Source organism: Pan paniscus, chromosome 11 (assembly GCF_029289425.2).
Source record: "Pan paniscus chromosome 11, NHGRI_mPanPan1-v2.0_pri, whole genome shotgun sequence".
Classification (NCBI taxonomy): Eukaryota; Metazoa; Chordata; class Mammalia; order Primates; family Hominidae; genus Pan; species Pan paniscus.
In genome coordinates, this window is record NC_073260.2 from 90,552,206 (window position 1) to 90,569,406 (window position 17,201).

At 47.4% G+C, this 17,201-nt stretch overlaps 1 protein-coding gene across 22 annotated transcripts in view; it reads left to right on the forward strand.

The window, feature by feature from the left end:
• The first annotated feature begins 1,169 nt into the window (after window positions 1–1,169).
• UBAP2 (ubiquitin associated protein 2) overlaps window positions 1,170–17,201 on the forward strand; it is a 127,480-nt gene continuing 111,448 nt past the window's right edge. For 7 of the 22 annotated variants that reach the window (XM_055117303.3, XM_055117302.3, XM_055117304.3 and 4 more), the window contains exon 1: window positions 1,431–1,546. The gene's annotated coding sequence lies outside the window, so the exon portion shown is untranslated. Of the gene's footprint in view, window positions 1,223–1,420; window positions 1,547–1,583; window positions 1,792–17,201 lie in introns of those variants that run through there. The other 15 variants (XM_055117306.3, XM_057303164.2, XM_063594439.1 and 12 more) reach the window with 14 other exon arrangements.

The window sequence follows — 17,201 nt, forward strand, 5'->3', positions numbered from 1 at the left end:
GGGTTTATTATGTGTCAAGCAGGCATTTTACATAACCTCATTTAATTTTCACAAGCCGGTGTAGTGTTATTACAGAGGAAAGCTCCAACTGAGATAAGGCATGCCGGGACTGCAAAGTCCTTGTATGTAACTAGCTTGGGATAAAACAGGCCAGTAAGTAGACCTTGAGAGCTTGTTTAGAGGACCTTGAGAGCTTGTTAACACGGGCGTGCAGCTACTCCTATATCCTTGACTTGTCCTCTTCTATGGGGGATGCTCCTCCTTTTCGACCGAATATGCAGCTTCGGGAGGGACGCACATGGAGAGGTGCGGGAGGAAGGGGCCACCCGCCTAGACAGCCAGATCAGCCGAATCAGCCCTGGGGATCTATGGGGTGACAAGATAGCCAGAACGCCCTCACATCCAAACAGGCCAGTAAATGTAAAATACTTTAAAACACCATGCTACAATTATAAACCATCATCTTATTTATTCGTAATTCTTGGAGTTGACAACAGGTCAGATCCTATTGAGAGGAGGTCATTAATTTTCTAAAGACAGAAAACCTGGGTCTCTTCGGTCAACAAACAACTCTAAGGTTCTTTTTTTTTAATCCTTAAATAGGGAAAATCCTGGACTCAAGGAGTTGATTATATGATATAACAGAAATAAACGGCTGACTTGGTGTAGGCGTTCAGTAGATTCTAGTCTTTTCACCCAGAAGGGGCTTGGGAGGGCAAAAGTAAAATCGCACTGAAAAAGACTAAAAGTGGGCGCACCTTCCGCCTTGCCGAGGCTCTCGCTGCTAGCCGTTGGCGTTTTCCCGCGCAGGGGGCAGGGCGCAGAGCGAGCCCAGGAACGTGGGAGCGGAACCCCACCCCCCGCCAGGACTACACCTCCCAGCAGGCACCACGCTCCGCCACCTGGCGGGCGGCATCCAATGGTATTAGTCCTTCAAGCCAGCTTAGTCCGCTTTCCGTCCCGGCCTTCCCTCGGCACTAAGGTCTCTAGGGGGTTCGTCTAGAAGCCCGCTGGAGAAGGGCTGCGGTAGGGGTCGCCTGGGCTGTGCAGCATGTTGGGAGTCGTGGTCCCCTCGTGCAACATTTGGGAGGCCAGGCTTGCCCTGAGTGGTTGGACCACATCACGTGATGAGCACAGGGCGGCCACAGGGGAGTAACCTGTGGTGCTTTGTGAGGTCATCACGGCGCGACGACGAGCTGCAGTTGTGGGCACCTTGTATGCGGTGGGTAATACTCTCCTGATGACTCCGAGTACAATACATATTATCAAGTCTCCCTTATTTGTTCCTTTCTGTGGTCCCCACCTCCACGCGGTTGGCCTCGCGGGGTTGGGGTGGAGGTGGTGGCTGGAAGAGGCTGTGCGCCGCCTAGGCTGGCTCTGAAGCCGCGCACGAGCGACGTGTTGTGGCTCCTCCTTCGCCCGTGACGCGAGGTCACGTGACGGGTTGGGCAGCCTGTGCCGCCGCCGCCGCTTTGTAAGAGGCACATTGGCAGGTAACGAGCGGCGGCGGCGGCAGCGGGTCTTAAGTCCTCCGCGAGCAGCAGCGGTAATTGCCATCCTCTCCCTCTCCTTCTCTGTTCCAGGGCCCTGAGCGCTGCAGCGTGTGCTTTCTAGTTCTGGATTCAGCTCGTCTGAAACCCCACCGCCTGCAGACTGCCCCGGCGCCCACCCGTGAGGACCGGGCCGAGCTTCACTCGCCAGGTCCACGGTCCCTCTACGTCCAGGCCCGGGCTCCCTCCTTCCTCTTCCCCTCACGTTGCCCTGTGCTTCTTCCTACTTTCCCCCGTCCAGGTCGGCCGGGCCCCACCCAGCCCCAGGGGTGCCTCCCCTCCCCCCTTTCGGGTTTCTGCCCTGGAGGGTGTGGTTTTCTCTCCCACCTCGGTGCCTGCCAGTAGACTGGAGCTTCCCCGCCACGCTGTCGGTCCCATCTCATCACCTTTCCGCTTTCACGCCCGTAGCTAGTCTTGGGATTGGCCCTGTTATAGCCCCAACTTATGCGCTCTCTAACCTTTCCTGGCTTACCCGGAGTCACAGTTCAGTTCTACTTCTTTTCAATTCTATAGGGCATTGGTCTCAATTGGGACTCAGTTTTCCTCCACACCCGCCGTTCCTGTAGTCTGGTTATATCACAGTTCATTATTTAATGTAGGTTTTTGAGCGCTTTGTAAACCGCAAAGCTCGCTCTGTTAATAATACATACTCAAAATGTTATTCTTTCATTGGTGCATTACAACTCAGTTCTGTTTGCCTCTGAATCACTTTCCCACTCGGCTTTTCCACATTTTCCCCTGAGTTTTTAGTCTAATTAGTTGCCCACGCATCTCAACTGTCACCACTCTGGTCTCTAATGCTTGCTCGCTTTAGGGGTTGATCCCATCATTATTACTGTTATTTCCTGTTTGATGTAATCCAGTCATTTACTACCGCTTCTATTGGATATTGTTTTTACCTCACATTCAAGGAAGGTATATGGTTTGCCAGTATTTAGGCTTATTATCTTTCTACAGCACCAGTGTATCCTCACAGTTGAGAGATTTTAAAAAATTACTATTAATTTTAGAGATATGGTCTCCATATGTTGCCCAGGCTGGCCTCCAGCTCCTGGGTTTAAGCGATTCTTTCACCTCAGCCTCCTGAGTATCTGGGATTACAGGTGTGCACCACGGTGCTCAGCTAGTTGAGGGTTTTTTCAGGTCTCCATAAGGTATCCAAAGATTATCTTTTATTTGAAGGGCATATAATTTCTTGGGTGAACCCAGTTCTTATATTCCTCTTCCGTTGTGACAGCACTTTTTTCAACAAGGGATATGCGACTAGTTATTGCATTCCTCACTTTTCACTGTGAATTGTGTATCCGTTTTAGTGCCAGTTTGTGAAAGGTGGAAGGAAGTTGAACATGATACCTAAGCTCTCCCGTATCCTACATTGGTGTGTTCCCCTTTTACCTCAGGAAAGGGAATGTATTCCACTCCCTGGAGATGATAGTTTCTTTCAGTACACTCACCTGTGGAGCCCCTTCGCTAGGGTTGTCCTTCCATTGCTTTGAAGGCTTCTCTTATCATTAGGCAGAAGTGATTAGTTTCCCAAACTGCCCTTTTGCTTGCTGCCAGCGTACTCCTGATTTTCCTACTTATGGCTAGTTGATACGTGTGACGAGAGATTTTCCCACAGCGCTGATTTCCCCCATTTGCTTCCCTGTTGCCTCTCACCCTCAATAATTATGAAACCTTTCAGAGAAGGAAGGTTTTTGTTGTGATTGAAATATGCCCGAAAGTGGTGGCATGGGAGAGAATGAGGCCATGGGAAAGGGTTGTGGTAATTGCCTCTCCTGCCTGTTTCCTGCTGCTCTGGTTTCCTCTGTCCTCCCTTTAAATGTGGGCTGGATCAGCAGTAGTCACATGGAGTTGCCTTTAGAACTATATTGGAACAACAATAACACCTCTGCTTCCCTTTCCTGGTTACTAGTGCAGTCTATGTAGTGATCACCAGGAGTGTCTCTCTTAGTATTAGCCTGAGTGACTTTTATTGTATGGGGAGAAATGGTGTGAGAACATGGAGACTAATAGGTTTATTTCAGTATGTACTTGTATTGTGATGGGAACTGGTCCCGGTATCTACCCTCTTAAGTATAAAATATGTGTAGAAAGTACAAACCTTTCTTGAAGGTTTGGAGTGGTCTGAAGTGAAGCCTTTTTTTTTTTTTTTTTTTTTTTTTTTTTTTTTTTTTTTTGAGATGGAGTCTCGTTCTGTTGCCCAGGCTGGAGTGCAGTGGTCTGATCTCAGCTCACTGCAAGCTCCGCCTCCTGGGTTCACGCCATTCTCCTGGCTCAGCCTCCCGAGTAGCTGGCACTACAGGCACCCACCACCACGCCCGGCTAATTTTTTGTATTTTTCAGTAGAGATGGGGTTTCATTGTGTTAGCCGGGATGGTCTTGATCTCCTGACCCCGTGATCCGCCCGCCTCCCAGAGTGCTGGGATTACAGGCGTGAGCCACCCCGCCCGGCATGAAGCCTTTACTTCTAAAATGTTAGCTTTGAATTGTTGATTTCCCAGTCCTCTTTTTTTTTTTTTTAAATGATGACTTATTGTTAAGATTTCCTTTGTTAATAAGACACTTTGTGGGGTTGGGGGGTGGGGGTGGTTAAGTATATTAGCGAGGGTTAATGCCTGCTCTAAAGAAGCAGTCTGCAGGCATTTACAGATTGTAAGGTTCTCTGCCCTTAAGCACATCTGTCTATTTTTCCTTGTGAGAAACCTGTATGTCAGCAAATACCCGTTCATTCTTAGTTGTTATTTTGAGTAAATGGAGCGTTCTTAAAAGCTAAGTGTTATGGTACCCATGGTGTTGACTGGTAAGTTAGTAGATCTCTGATAGATTTTAGAAGCAGCCGTTTTTTCCAAAGAGTGGGAGATATAACCTGAAGGAAGGCAAAGAGAGGGAGGACATGTAGGGAATATCACCATGTAATCTTTGTGGTAGATTTTGAAGTAATTTTGCCCCAACTATCAAGTATTTAGGAATAGGATCCTTTTTTTACTAACTCAAAGAATCAAATTTATCAGATTAGTTTTTACAATTTTAATGTAAACCACTTATGCTGATATTTCCTGCTGAGTTTACTTGACATTTTTTAAGTTTCTCAAAGATGCTCCTTAAACATTTTCTTTTGTGACTGGGCACGGTGGCTCATGTCTGTAATCCCAGCACTTTGGGAGGCCGAGGCGGGCGGGTCACGAGGTCGGGAGTTCGAGAGTAACCTAACCAACATGGTGAAACCCCGTCTCTACTAAAAATACAAAAATGAGCCTGGTGTGGTGGCGTGTGCCTGTAGTCCCAGCTGCTCCAGAGGCTGAGGCAGTAGAATTGCTTGAACCCGGGAGGCGGAGGTTGCTGTGAGCCATGTGCCATTGGACTTCATCCAGCCTGGATGGAGCAAGACTCCGTCTCAAAAAAAAAATTTTTTTTTAATTTTTATTTTTTTCTACCCATTTTTTTTTTTTTTTTTTTTTGAAGACAGTCTCACTGTTGCCCAAATTGGAGTGCAGTGGTGCAATCTCGGCTCACTTCAAGCTCCGCCTTCCGGGTTCATGCCATTCTCCTGCCTCAGCCTCCCGAGTACCTGGGACTACTGGCGCCTGCCGCCACGCCCGGCTAATTTTTTGTATTTTTTATTAGAGACGGGGTTTCATAGTGTTAGCCAGATGGTCTTGATCTCCTAACCTCGTGATCCGCCCGCCTCGGCCTCCCAAAGTGCTGGGATTACAGGGGTGAGCCATGGCGCCCAGCCTTTTTTTACCCGTTTGTAAACAATGTTTGATAAGTTTCCATTTTTTGATAACTCATTTTCATGCTGGACATAGCATAATTGAATTGGAATCCAGTTAACTATTTGGATTTGAAGTATGAAATAGGGCTCACATTAAGGAGTAGAGTAGGTGTTTTATTTAAGACTAGGTAATACTCTTCATTTATTTATTTATTTACAGATGGAGTCTCGCTCTGTCACCCAGGTTGGAGTGCAGTGGTGCGACCTTCGCCCACTGCAACCTCTGCCCACCGGGTTCAAGCGATGCTCCTGCCTCAGCCTCCTGAGTAGCTGGGGTTACAGGCGCCTGCCAACACACTTGGCTAATTTTTGTAATTTTAGTAGAGATGGGATTTCACCATGTTGGCCATATTGGTCTTGGAACTCCTGACCTCAGGTGATCCGCCTGCCTTGGCCTCCCAAAGTGCTGGGATTATGGGCGTGAGCCACCACACCTGGCTTCTTCTTTTATTTTTATTTTCTTGAGACAGTCTTTCTCTGTCGCCCAGGCTGGAGTGCTGTGGTGCCTTGGCTCACTGTAACCTCTGCCTCCCTGGCTTAAGTGATTCTTGTGCCTCAACTTCCCAAGCAGCTGGGACTACAGGCATGCATCACCACGCCCAGCTAATTTTTTTTTTTTTTTTCGAGATGGAGTCTTGCTCTGTTGCCCAGGCTGGAGTGCAGTGGCGCTATCTCGGCTCACTGCAAGCTCCGCCTCCCAGGTTCACGCCATTCTCCTGCCTCAGCCTCCCGAGTAGCTGGGACTACAGGCATGTGCTGTCAAGCCTGGCTAATTTTTTGTATTTTTAGTAGAGACAAGGTTTCACCATGTTAGCCAGGATGGTCTTGATCTCCTGACCTCGTGCGTGATCTGCCCGCCTCGGCCTCCCAAAGTGCTGGGATTACAGGCGTGAGCCACCGCGCCCGGCTAATTTTTTTTTTTTTTTTTTGAGATGGAGTTTCATTCTGTCACCCAGGCCAGAGTGCAGTGGTGTGATCTCTGTTCACTGCAACCTCCGCCTACTGGGTTCAAGCGATTAGCCTGCCACCATGCTCTGATAATTTTTGTACTTTTTGTAGAGAGAGGATTTTGTCATTTTGGCCATGCTGGTTTTGAACTCCTGACCTCAGGTGATCCACCTGCTTCGGCCTCCCAAAGTGCTGAGATTACAGTTGTGGACCACTGTGCCTGGCCTTTTTTTTTCCCCCTAAAACATGGAGTATATGTTTAAAAAAAAAAAAAAGTTGGAGCCTGGCTGCATGGCTCCTGCGTGTAATTCCAACGCTTTGGGAGGCTGAGGTGGAAGGATTTCTTGAGCAGGAGTTCGAGACCAGCGTGGGCAATATAGTGAGACCCTGTCTCTATAAAAAAAAAAATGTAAAAATTAACTGGGCATGATTGCATGTACCCAGAGTCCCATCTACTTGTGAGGCTGAGGTGGGAGGATCGCTTGAGTCCAGGAGGTTGAGGCCACAGTGAGCTATGATTGTGCCATTGCACTCCAGCTTGGGTGACAGAGTGAGACCCTATCTCAATAAATAAATAGGATCATACTTGGCATACTTGCTGATTTTTATTGAAAAATACAGCATAGTTTGGGTGTGGTGGCTCATGCCTGTAATCCCAGCACTTTGGGAGGCCGAGGCAGGTGAATCACTTGAGCCCAGGAGTTGGAGAGCAGCTTAGACAATGTGGCAAAACCCTGTCTTTACTAAAAATACAAAAATTAGCTGGGCGTGGTGTGCTTGTAGTCCCAGCTACTCAGGAGGCTGAGGTTGGAGGATTGCTTAAGCCTGGGTGGTTGAGACTGCAGTGGGCTGTGATTGTGCCACTGCACTTCAGCCTGGGTGACAGACCCTGTCTCAGAAGAAAAACCCAAAAAACAGCATACATACCGTAGATGATATATGAGGCATAAAAACATGTAGAGTTGTCATTGTATAACGTAGAAGGTGGTTGGGGGTAAACACATATGTAGAGTTGTTTTTTTTGGAGACAGGGTTTTGCTTTGTCGCCCAGGATGGAGTGTCTTGGCATGATCATGGCTCACTGCAGCCTCTATCTCCCAGGATTAAGGCATCCTCCCACCTCAGCCTCCTGAGTAGCTTGGACCACAGGGATGCATCACCATGCTCAGCTAATTTTTCTTTTTGTAGAGAGAAGTCTTGCTATGTTGCCCAGGCTGGTCTCTTAGGCTAAAGTGATCCTCCTGCCTTGGCCTACTAAAGTGCTGAGATTACAGGTGTGAGCTTAATGCCTGGCCCCATATGTAAAATTAAAAAAAAAAGTAAAATGAACAACCAAGAAATAGGACATTACTGCTACCTGGAAGTCTCCTGTGTATGCCAGCTCCCAAGGCATTTCTTTTCGCTTTCCTTGAGGTAACCATTACCCTACATTATAGGTTTACTATTCGTTTGTGTTGTTGTTTTAAAATAGAGACAAGGTCTAGCTATGTTGCCCAGGGTGGTCTTGAACTCCTGGACTCAAGTGATCCTCCTGCTTGGCCTCCCAGAGTCCTGGGATTATAGGTATGAGTCACTCTGCAGGTTCTACTGTTCCTTTTTTTTTTTTTTGAGACGGAGTCTTGCACTATTGCCTGGGCTGAAGTGTAGTGGCCCGATCTCAGCTCACTGCAACCTCCACCTCCCAAGTTCAAGCGAATCTCCAGCCTCCATCTCCCGAGTAGCTCGGATTATAGGTGCCCGCCACCACGCCTGGCTAATTTTTTGTATTTTTGGTAGAGATGGGGTTTCACTGTGTTGGCCAGGCTGGTCTCAAACTCCTGACCTCATGATCCGCCCACCTGAGCTCCCAAAGTGCTGGGATTACAGGCATGAGCCACCGCCCCAGCCTACTGTTACTTTTTTACAATAATTTTACCTTATATGTATATCCATAAGCAACATATGGTTTAATAGTGCCCATTTTCAGTCTTATTCTCAATGTAAGAATTGTATGATTCTTCTGATGCTTGATTCTTTCACTCTTACATGCTTGAGATTTATCCATGTTGATTTCTTTTTTTTTGAGATAGGGTCTCAGTCTGTTGCTCAGGCTGGAGTGCAGTGGCTTGATCTTGGCTCACTGCAACATTCACCTCCCGGGTTCAAGCGATTCTCCTTCCTCAGCCTCCCAAATAGCTGGGACTACAGGTGCCCGCCACCATGCCTGGCTAATTTTTGTATTTTTTGGTAGAGACGGGGTTTCCTTGTGTTAGCCAGGCTGGTCTCGAACTCTTGACCTCAGGTGATCTGCCTGCTTCGGCCTCCCAAAGTTCTGGTATTACAGTCATGAGCCACTGCACCCAGCCCCCATGTAGATTTCTTTTTTCTTTGTTTTGTTTTATAAGACGGAGTCTTGCTCTTTTGCCCAGGCTGGAATGCCAGTGGCACGATCTCGGCTTCTCAGCTCACTGCAGCCTCTGCCTCCTGGGTTCAAGCAATTCTCCTGCCTCGGCCTCCCGAGTAGCTGGGATTACAGACACCTGCCACCATGCTCAGCTAATTTTTGTATTCTTAGTAGAGACGGGGTTTCACCATGTTGGCCAGGCTGGTCATGGACTCTTGTTTTTTTTTTTTTTTTTTTTTTTTTTTTGAGTTGGAGTTTGCTCTTGTTGCCCAGGCTAGAGTGCAATGGTGCAATCTTGGCTCACTACAACCTCTGCCTCCTGGGTTCAAGCAATTCTCCTGCCTCAGCCTCCCAAGTAGCTGGGATTACAGGCAGGCACCACCATGCCTAGCTAATTTTTTTTTTTTTTTTTTGCATTTTTAGTAGAGCTGTGGTTTCACAATGTTGGGCAGGCTGGTCTCGAACTCCTGACCTCCAGCGATCTGCCCACCTCGGCCTCCCAAAGTGCCGGGATTACAGGTGTTAGCCATCGCGCCCGGCCCGTTCATTTCTTATAGTAGTATGAGGTTACATTGTGTAAGGATGTGCCATATGTTGTCTATTTCATTGTTGATGGATACTTGTCTCATTTCCAGTTTTTTGAGATTACCAATTGTACTTGTCCTCATGTGGACATTTGCCACCCTGCCCACAACAAACAAAGTCCATTTTCTCAAGACTACATAACTGAGAGTGGAATTTTTGGTTTGTATGTAGGGTATGTGTAACTTTACTAAGTAATGCTAAAGTGTTTTCCACATGTTGCACAGTTGTTCTCAGGCTTGTCAGCTGAACCACAGAACACAGAAAGTTGAGTGACTATTTTCTCAAATCTGTCAAGGATGGTACATAATGAATTTCATTCTAGGTGTCTGGAAAAAGTTCAGCTTATACACACAGTGGATGCCCTAAGAATTGGGAATTCATTCTCAAAGACTGAGTGGTTTAAGAGTTCTACATCCTTGTCAACATTTTATGTTGCCTTTTTAGTTTTAGCCAATTGTAGTGGGATGTTCTAGATATATCTTTCATGAACGCCACATAGCTGGATTTTGCTTTGTTAAGTTAGCAACTTGCTAACTTCTTTTTAATTAATTAGAGTGTATCGCTATGTTGGCTGGGCTGGTCGTGAACTCCTGGGCTCAAGTGATCTTCCCACCTCACCCTCACAAAGTGCTGGGATTGTAGGAGTGAGCCATCAGCTAACCTCTTTAACTAGAGCATGGAGACCATTCATATCTGTTGTAATTACAGATATTTTGGATATATGTCTGCCATTATATTTAGTCTTCTAGTTGGCTGGCCTGTGTGTTTGATTTCTGTCCCTTTTGCTTTTTTTTTTTTTTTGAGACAGAGTCTCATTCTGTCACCCAGGCTGGAGTGCAATGGCGTGGGCTCGGCTCACTGCAACCTCCGCCTCCCGAGTTTAAGGGATTCTTCTGCCCCAGCCTCCCTAGTAGCTGGGACTACAGGCACGTGCCACCACACCTGGCTAATTTTTTTTTTTTTTTGTGAGACGGAGTCTAGCTCTTGTCGCCCAGGCTAGTGTGCAATGGCGTGATCTTGGCTCAACGCAACCTCCGCCTCCTGGGTTCAAGTGATTCTCCTGCCTCAGCCTCCCAAGTAGCTGGGATTACAGGCATGTGCCACCATGCCCGGCTAATTTTGTACTTTTAGTAGAGGCGGGGTTTCTTCATGTTCATCAGGCTGGTCTTGAACTCCCGACCTCAGGTGATCGCCCGCCTCGGCCTCCCAAAGTGTTGGGATTACAGACGTGAGCCACTGTGTGCGGCTTGTATTTTTTTTTTTTTTTTTTTTTTAGTATTTATTGATCATTCTTGGGTGTTTCTCGCAGAGGGGGATTTGGCAGGGTCATAGGACAATAGTGGAGGGAAGGTCAGCAGATGAACACTGCGGAAGGCCGCAGGGACCTCTGCCTAGGAAAACCAGAGACCCTTGTTCACTTGTTTATCTGCAGTGTTCGTGTCCCTGGGTACTTGAGATTAGGGAGTGGTGATGACTCTTAACTGCCTTCAAGCATCTGTTTAACAAAGCACATCTTGCACCGCCCTTTATCCATTTAACCCTGAGTGGACACAGCACATGTTTCAGAGAGCACGGGGTTGGGGGTAAGGTTATAGATTAACAGCATCCCAAGGCAGAAGAATTTTTCTTAGTACAGAACAAAATGGAGTCTCCTATGTCTACTTCTTTCTACACAGACACAGCAACAATCTGATTTCTCTATCTTTTCCCCACATTTCCCCCTTTTCTATTCGACAAAACCGCCATCGTCATCATGGCCCGTTCTCAATGAGCTGTTGGGTACACCTCCCAGATGAGGTGGCGGCCGGGCAGAGGGGCTCCTCACTTCCCAGAAGGGGTGGCCGGGCAGAGGCGCCCCCCCACCTCCCGGATGGGGCGGCGGCCAGGCGGAGGTGCCCCCCACCTCCCCAGCGGGGCGGCTGGCCGGGCGGGGGCTGCCCCCCACCTCCCTCCCGGACGGGGCAGCTGGCTGGGCGGGGGCTGCCCCCCACCTCCTGGACGGGCCGGCTGCCGGGCGGAGACGCTCCTCACTTCCCAGACGGGGTGGCTGCCGGGCGGAGGGGCTCCTCACTTCCCAGACGGGGTGGCTGCTGGGCGGAGGGGCTCCTCACTTCCCAGATGGGGCGGCTGCTGGGCGGAGGGGCTCCTCACTTCTCAGACGGGTCGGCCGGGCAGAGACGCTCCTCAACTCCCAGACGGGGTCGCGGTCAGGCAGAGGCGCTCCTCACATCCCAGATGGGGTGGTGGGGCAGAGGCGCTCCCCACATCCCAGACGGGGTGGCGGGGCAGAGGCGCTCCCCACATCTCAGACGATGGGCGGCCGGGCAGAGACGCTCCTCACTTCCTAGACGGGATGGCGGCCAGGAAGAGGCGCTCCTCACTTCCCAGTCTGGGCAGCAGGGCAGAGGGGCTCCTCACATCCCAGATGATGGGTGGCCAGGCAGAGACGCTCCTCACTTCCCAGACGGGGTGGCGGCCGGGCAGAGGCTACAATCTCGGCACTTTGGGAGGCCAAGGCAGGCGGCTGGGAGGCGGAGGTTGTAGCGAGCCGAGATCACGCCACTGCACTCCAGCCTGGGCAACATTGAGCACTGAGTTAATGAGACTCCGTCTGCAATCCCGGCACCTCAGGAGGCCTAGGCTGGCAGATCACTCGCGGTTAGCAGCTGGAGACCAGCCCGGCCAACACAGCGAAACCCCGTCTCCACCAAAAAAATACGAAAACCAGTCAGGTGTGGCGGTGCGTGCCTGCAATCCCAGGCACTCGGCAGGCTGAGGCAGGAGAATCAGGCAGGGAGGTTGCAGTGAGCCGAGATGGCGGCAGTACAATCCAGCTTTGGCTTGGCATCAGAGGGAGACCGTGGGGAGAGGGGAGGCTTGTATTTTTAATAGAGACAGAGTTTCACTATGTTGGCCAGGCTGGTCTTGAACTCCTGACCTCATGATCTTCCCACCTCAGCCTCTCAAAGTGCTGGGATTACAGGCAGGAGCCACCGTGCCCGACCTTTTTTTTTGAGATAAGGTCTCACTCTGTCACCCAGGCTGGAGTGCAGTGGTGCAATCCTAGCTCACTGCAGCCTTGAACTTCCCGTGCTCAGATGATCCACCTTAGCCTCTTGGGTACCTGGGACTACAGATTTGTGCCACTGTGCCTAGCTAATTTTTTTTTTTTTTTTTTTTTTTTTTGTAGAGACAGGGTTTCATCATATTGCACAGGCTGGTCTTCAACTTCTGGGTTCAAGTGCTCACCTCAGCCTCCCAAAGTGTTGGGATTATAGGTGTGAGCAGCTGCTGTAGGCCCACAAAATGTATTTTTATAGCCTCTTTCCAATCCAGTCGGGGTTTCTGTATTTACATATTGTCACTGAAGTATTTTTATAGCCTCTTTTCCCATCCAGTCAGGGTTTGTGTATTTACATATTGTGACTGAAGTACACTACTGAATGATAATCCTTTTCTCAGATGATTATTTTCTCAATTATTTATCAGATACAATTGCCAGTCAGGTCATCTGATAAGAAATAACTACTGCTGTTACTTAGTTCAGGTAATTTTCATCAATGCTAAGTAAATTGCTAATTTATTGTAGGATAAAATGTAACTTTTTGGGGCTTTTGGAAAGTCTAAAAATATGTATTCCATGACTGCTATGCCAACCCTAAGTTTTGAAACACTGATGAAAGTTTCCTTTGATTTGTGGGAGTGAGGCAACAATTACATTAGTAAAAACTTAAGGTAGTATATGGGCTGGGCACAGTGGCTCTCTCCTGTAATCCCAGCTCTTTGGGAGACCAAGGCAAGTGGATCACTTGAGGTCAGGCGTTTGAGACCAGCCTGGCCAACATGGTGAAACCCTACCTCTACCAAAAAATACAAAAATTAGCTGGGTGTGGGCTGGGCGCGGTGGCTCACGCCTGTAATCCCAGCACTTTGGGGGGCCGAGGCGGGTGGATCACGAGTTCAGGAGATCAAGACCATCCTGGCTAAAACGGTGAAACCCCATCTCTATTAAAAATACAAAAAATTAGCCAGGCATGGTGGCACGCCTCTGTAATCTCAGCTAATCCGGAGGCCGAGGCAGGAGAATCGCTTGATCCCAGAAGTCGGAGGTTGCAGCGAGCCGAGATTGTGCCACTGCACTCCAGCCCGGGTGATAGAGCGAGACTCTCTCAAAAAAAAAAAAAAAAAAAAAAGCTGGGTGTGGTGGCACATGCCTATAGTCCCACCTACTTGGGAGGCTGAGGCGGGAGAATTGCTGGAACCCTGGAGGGGAGGCAGAGGTCAGTGAGGTACCTGAGATCACACCACTGTGCTCCAGCCTGGGCAGACAGAATGAGACCTTGTCTAAAAAAAAAAAAAAAAAAAAAATCGAGAAAAACTTAAGGTAGTATATTCTCTGTTATTTCTGTGAATGCTAAGTTTACATTACTGCAGATTAGGCCTGAATGATGGTTCTCCCTGCGCAAATGGTATATGCTACTCTATAGGTGTTCACTTGAACGAATATTTATTGCTGCCAGTTGTCAACAATGTTAGATGCTAGAATACAGATGAATAATGTAGGTTCCTGATCTTCAGTTGCTTACATGTTGGTGAGCAGACACACACAGTTTAAATGTGTGTATAGGATTCCAGGGTACTGCTGGCTGTGACAGAGAAAAGCATTGTTGAATTGAGCTTGAGTATTTGGCAAGGATTCCTTCAGCTGGGGAGGCTGAGCCTTAGTTTTCTTAGATTCTTCCTATAGAATCAAGTATCAAGGCTGGGCACGGTGGCTCACGCCTGTAATCCTAGCACTTTGGGAGGCCGAGACGGGCAGATCACCTGAGGTCGGGAGTTTGAGACCATCCTGACCAACATGGAGAAACCCCATCTCTACTAAAATTATAAAAAATTATCCGGGCATGGCGGTGGGTACCTGTAATCCCAGCTACTTGGGAGGCTGAGGAGGAGGAGAATCGTTTGAACCTGGGAGGCGGAGGTTGCAGTGAGCCGAGATGCCATTGTACTCCAGCCTGGGCAACAAGAGTGAAACTCCGTCTCAAAAAAAAAAAAAAAAGTATCAAATTCCTGAAGTTACAATTAAATTGTTAAAACACTTTAAATGTTGTATTCAGAGTTTAGTTTTATTAGAATTTGCTGTTATTTTGCTTTGTTCTATTTTGTTTGAGACAGGGTCTTACTCTGTCACTCAGGAATGCAGTGATGTGATCAGGCTCACTGCAGCCTTAACCTACCTGGGCTCAAGCGATTTCCCCCACTCAAAAAAAAAAGAGAGAATGTGCAGTATGTCCTTGAGTAAACATGCCTGTGGAACGTGAAGGCAAAAAGGCAGGGACAATTTAGGAGAATACCAAGGCTGGTTTGACCAAGTGTAGGGATTGGAAGGAATAAACAGTTTGCATTTTGTTGAGGAGTTGATGGTTTGTGAACAGAAGTTGACAGTTTTTGTTGATAGTGTTTGTTTATTTCTTTCTTTATTTTTGAGATGGAGTCTCGCTTTATATCCCAGGCTGGAGTACTGTGGCACGATCTCGACTCACTGCAACTTCTGCCTCCCAGGTTCAAGTGATTCTTGTGCCTCAGCCTCCTCTGAGTAGTTGGAATTACAGGCACGTGCCACCACACACCTGGCTAATCTTTATATATATATTTCTATATATATCTATATATATATATATATATTTTTTTTTAGATGGAGTCTTGCTCTGTCACCCAGACTGGAGTGCAGTGGCGCGATCTCGGCTCACTGCAACCTCCACCTCCCAGGTTCAAGCTGTTCTCCCACCTCAGCCTCCCAAGTAGTTGGGATTACAGGCACCCGCCATCATGCCCGGCTAATTTTTGTACTTTTGTAGAGATGGGGTTCCACCATGTTGGCCAGGCTGGTCTTGAACTCCTGACCTCAGGTGATCCGCCCGCCTCGGCCTCCCAAAGTGCTGGGATTACAGGCGTGAGCCACCGTGCCTAGCCGTATGAAATGTTTTGAATGACAGAGACAGATGAAAGAATGAGAACAGAAGAAAGATTTGACAATTAGGAGACCAGTGGTGACCTAGGGAGTAGCATTTTTCCTACTGTTAGAGTGATAGGGTGATGGAAACCAGAATAAAGAAGGTTAAGGAGATGTTTAGTGAGGAAAAGGAGGCAGTGAATGTATTCATTTTGTGAAATACAGTTTATGTAGTTGTTGCTTACAAGATAGAACATGAAGTTTCAGGAGTGCTTGGAAGGTAATTTTTCTGAGCCTTTGTTTTCGAGAGTAATCCGGATGTAGAGAACAGTTGAGCGATTCGTTTTTTGTTTTTGTTTTTTTTTTTGAGATGGAGTCTCGCTGTTTCCCAGGCTGGAGTGCAGTGGCGTGATCTTGACTCACTGCAACCTCCGCCTCCAAGGTTGAAGCAATTCTCCTCCCTCAGCCTCTCCAGTAGCTGGGACTATAGGCTCATGCCACTACACCTGGCTAATTTTTGTATTTTTAGTAGAAACAGGGTTTCACCATGTTAGCCAGGATGGTCTTGATCTCCTGACCTCGTGATCCGCCCGCCTCTGCCTCCCAAAGTGCTGGGATTACAGGCGTGAGCCACTGTGCCCAGCCAGTTGAGTGGTTCTTTAGACATATAAGGATGTGGGGTATTTCTCATTAGTGTAGTGTTTTCTTATTTAAGGAATTTTGTATTTGGATTAAAACTGGACCAGATACTTATGTGGCAGGTGTGTTAATGTTTAAATGGATGGCATGACTTTGTTTTGATAGATACATTCTTTAGGTAACAGACATTTTTAAGAAAGTTGCTTTTGGCATGAGTGATTAAGTAATAAGGATGTCAGTAAAATAAAAGCAATATACTTTTACTAAAAAAAGAAAAACCAGGACTTGATATCCTGGATTCATGAGGAAAGTTGAAGAACTATAATGAAAAACTTCTGAAGTATTAAATCAGTATTTATATTTTAGGCTTGTAATAAAACCTAGAGACGATGTAACTGTCTCAAAATGACTTAATAGGTATGTTGAACTTTTATAAATCACTTGTGAAATAATTTGTGAATTTGTGACATTTGAGTGCCAAATGTTGAAATAGTTCATGCAGAGATGTGAATAATGAGAACTATTATTTTAGGTCATCTGGTCTTCATTAAGAATTGATTTGAAGCCGGGCGTGGTGGGTCATGCCTGTGATCCTAGGACTTTGGGAGGCTGAAGCAGGTGGATCACCTGAGGTCAGGAGTTCAAGAACAGCTTGGCCAACATGACAAAACCCCGTCTCTACTAAAAATGCAAAAATTAGCCAGGCATGGTGGCGGGTGCCTGTAATCCCAGCTACTTGGGAGGCTGAGACAGGAGAATTGCTTGAACCTGGGAGGCAGAGGTTGCAGTGAGCTGAGATCATGCCACTGCACTCCAGCCTGGGCAACAGAGTGAAACTCTGTTTAAAAAAAAAAAAAAGAATTGATTTGATGCTTGACTGTAGTCGCAGCTGCTTGGGAGGTTGAGGTGGGAGAATCTCTTGAGCGCAGGAGGCAGAGGTTGCAGGGAACCGAGATTGCACCACTGCGCTCCAGCCTGGGCGAAAGAGTCAGACCCTGTCTCAGGAGAAAAAAAAAAAGTATACAATTAAGTTATTGACTATAGTTACCCTATTGTGCTATCAAATAGTGGGTCTTATTATTTTTGTACTCAATAACCATCCCTACCTCCCCCAAGTCCCCCACTACCCTTCCTAGCCTCTGGTACTCCATCCTTCTACTGTCTGTGATTATGAGTTCAATTGTTTTGATTTTTAGTTCCCACAACTAAGTGAGAACATGTGATGTTTGTCTTTCTGTTCCTGGGTTATTTCGCTTAACATAATGATCTCCGGTTCTATCCATGTTGTTTCAAATGACAGGATCTCATTCTTTTTTATGGCTAAGTAGTACTCTGTTGTGTATAAGTACCATGTTTTATCTATTC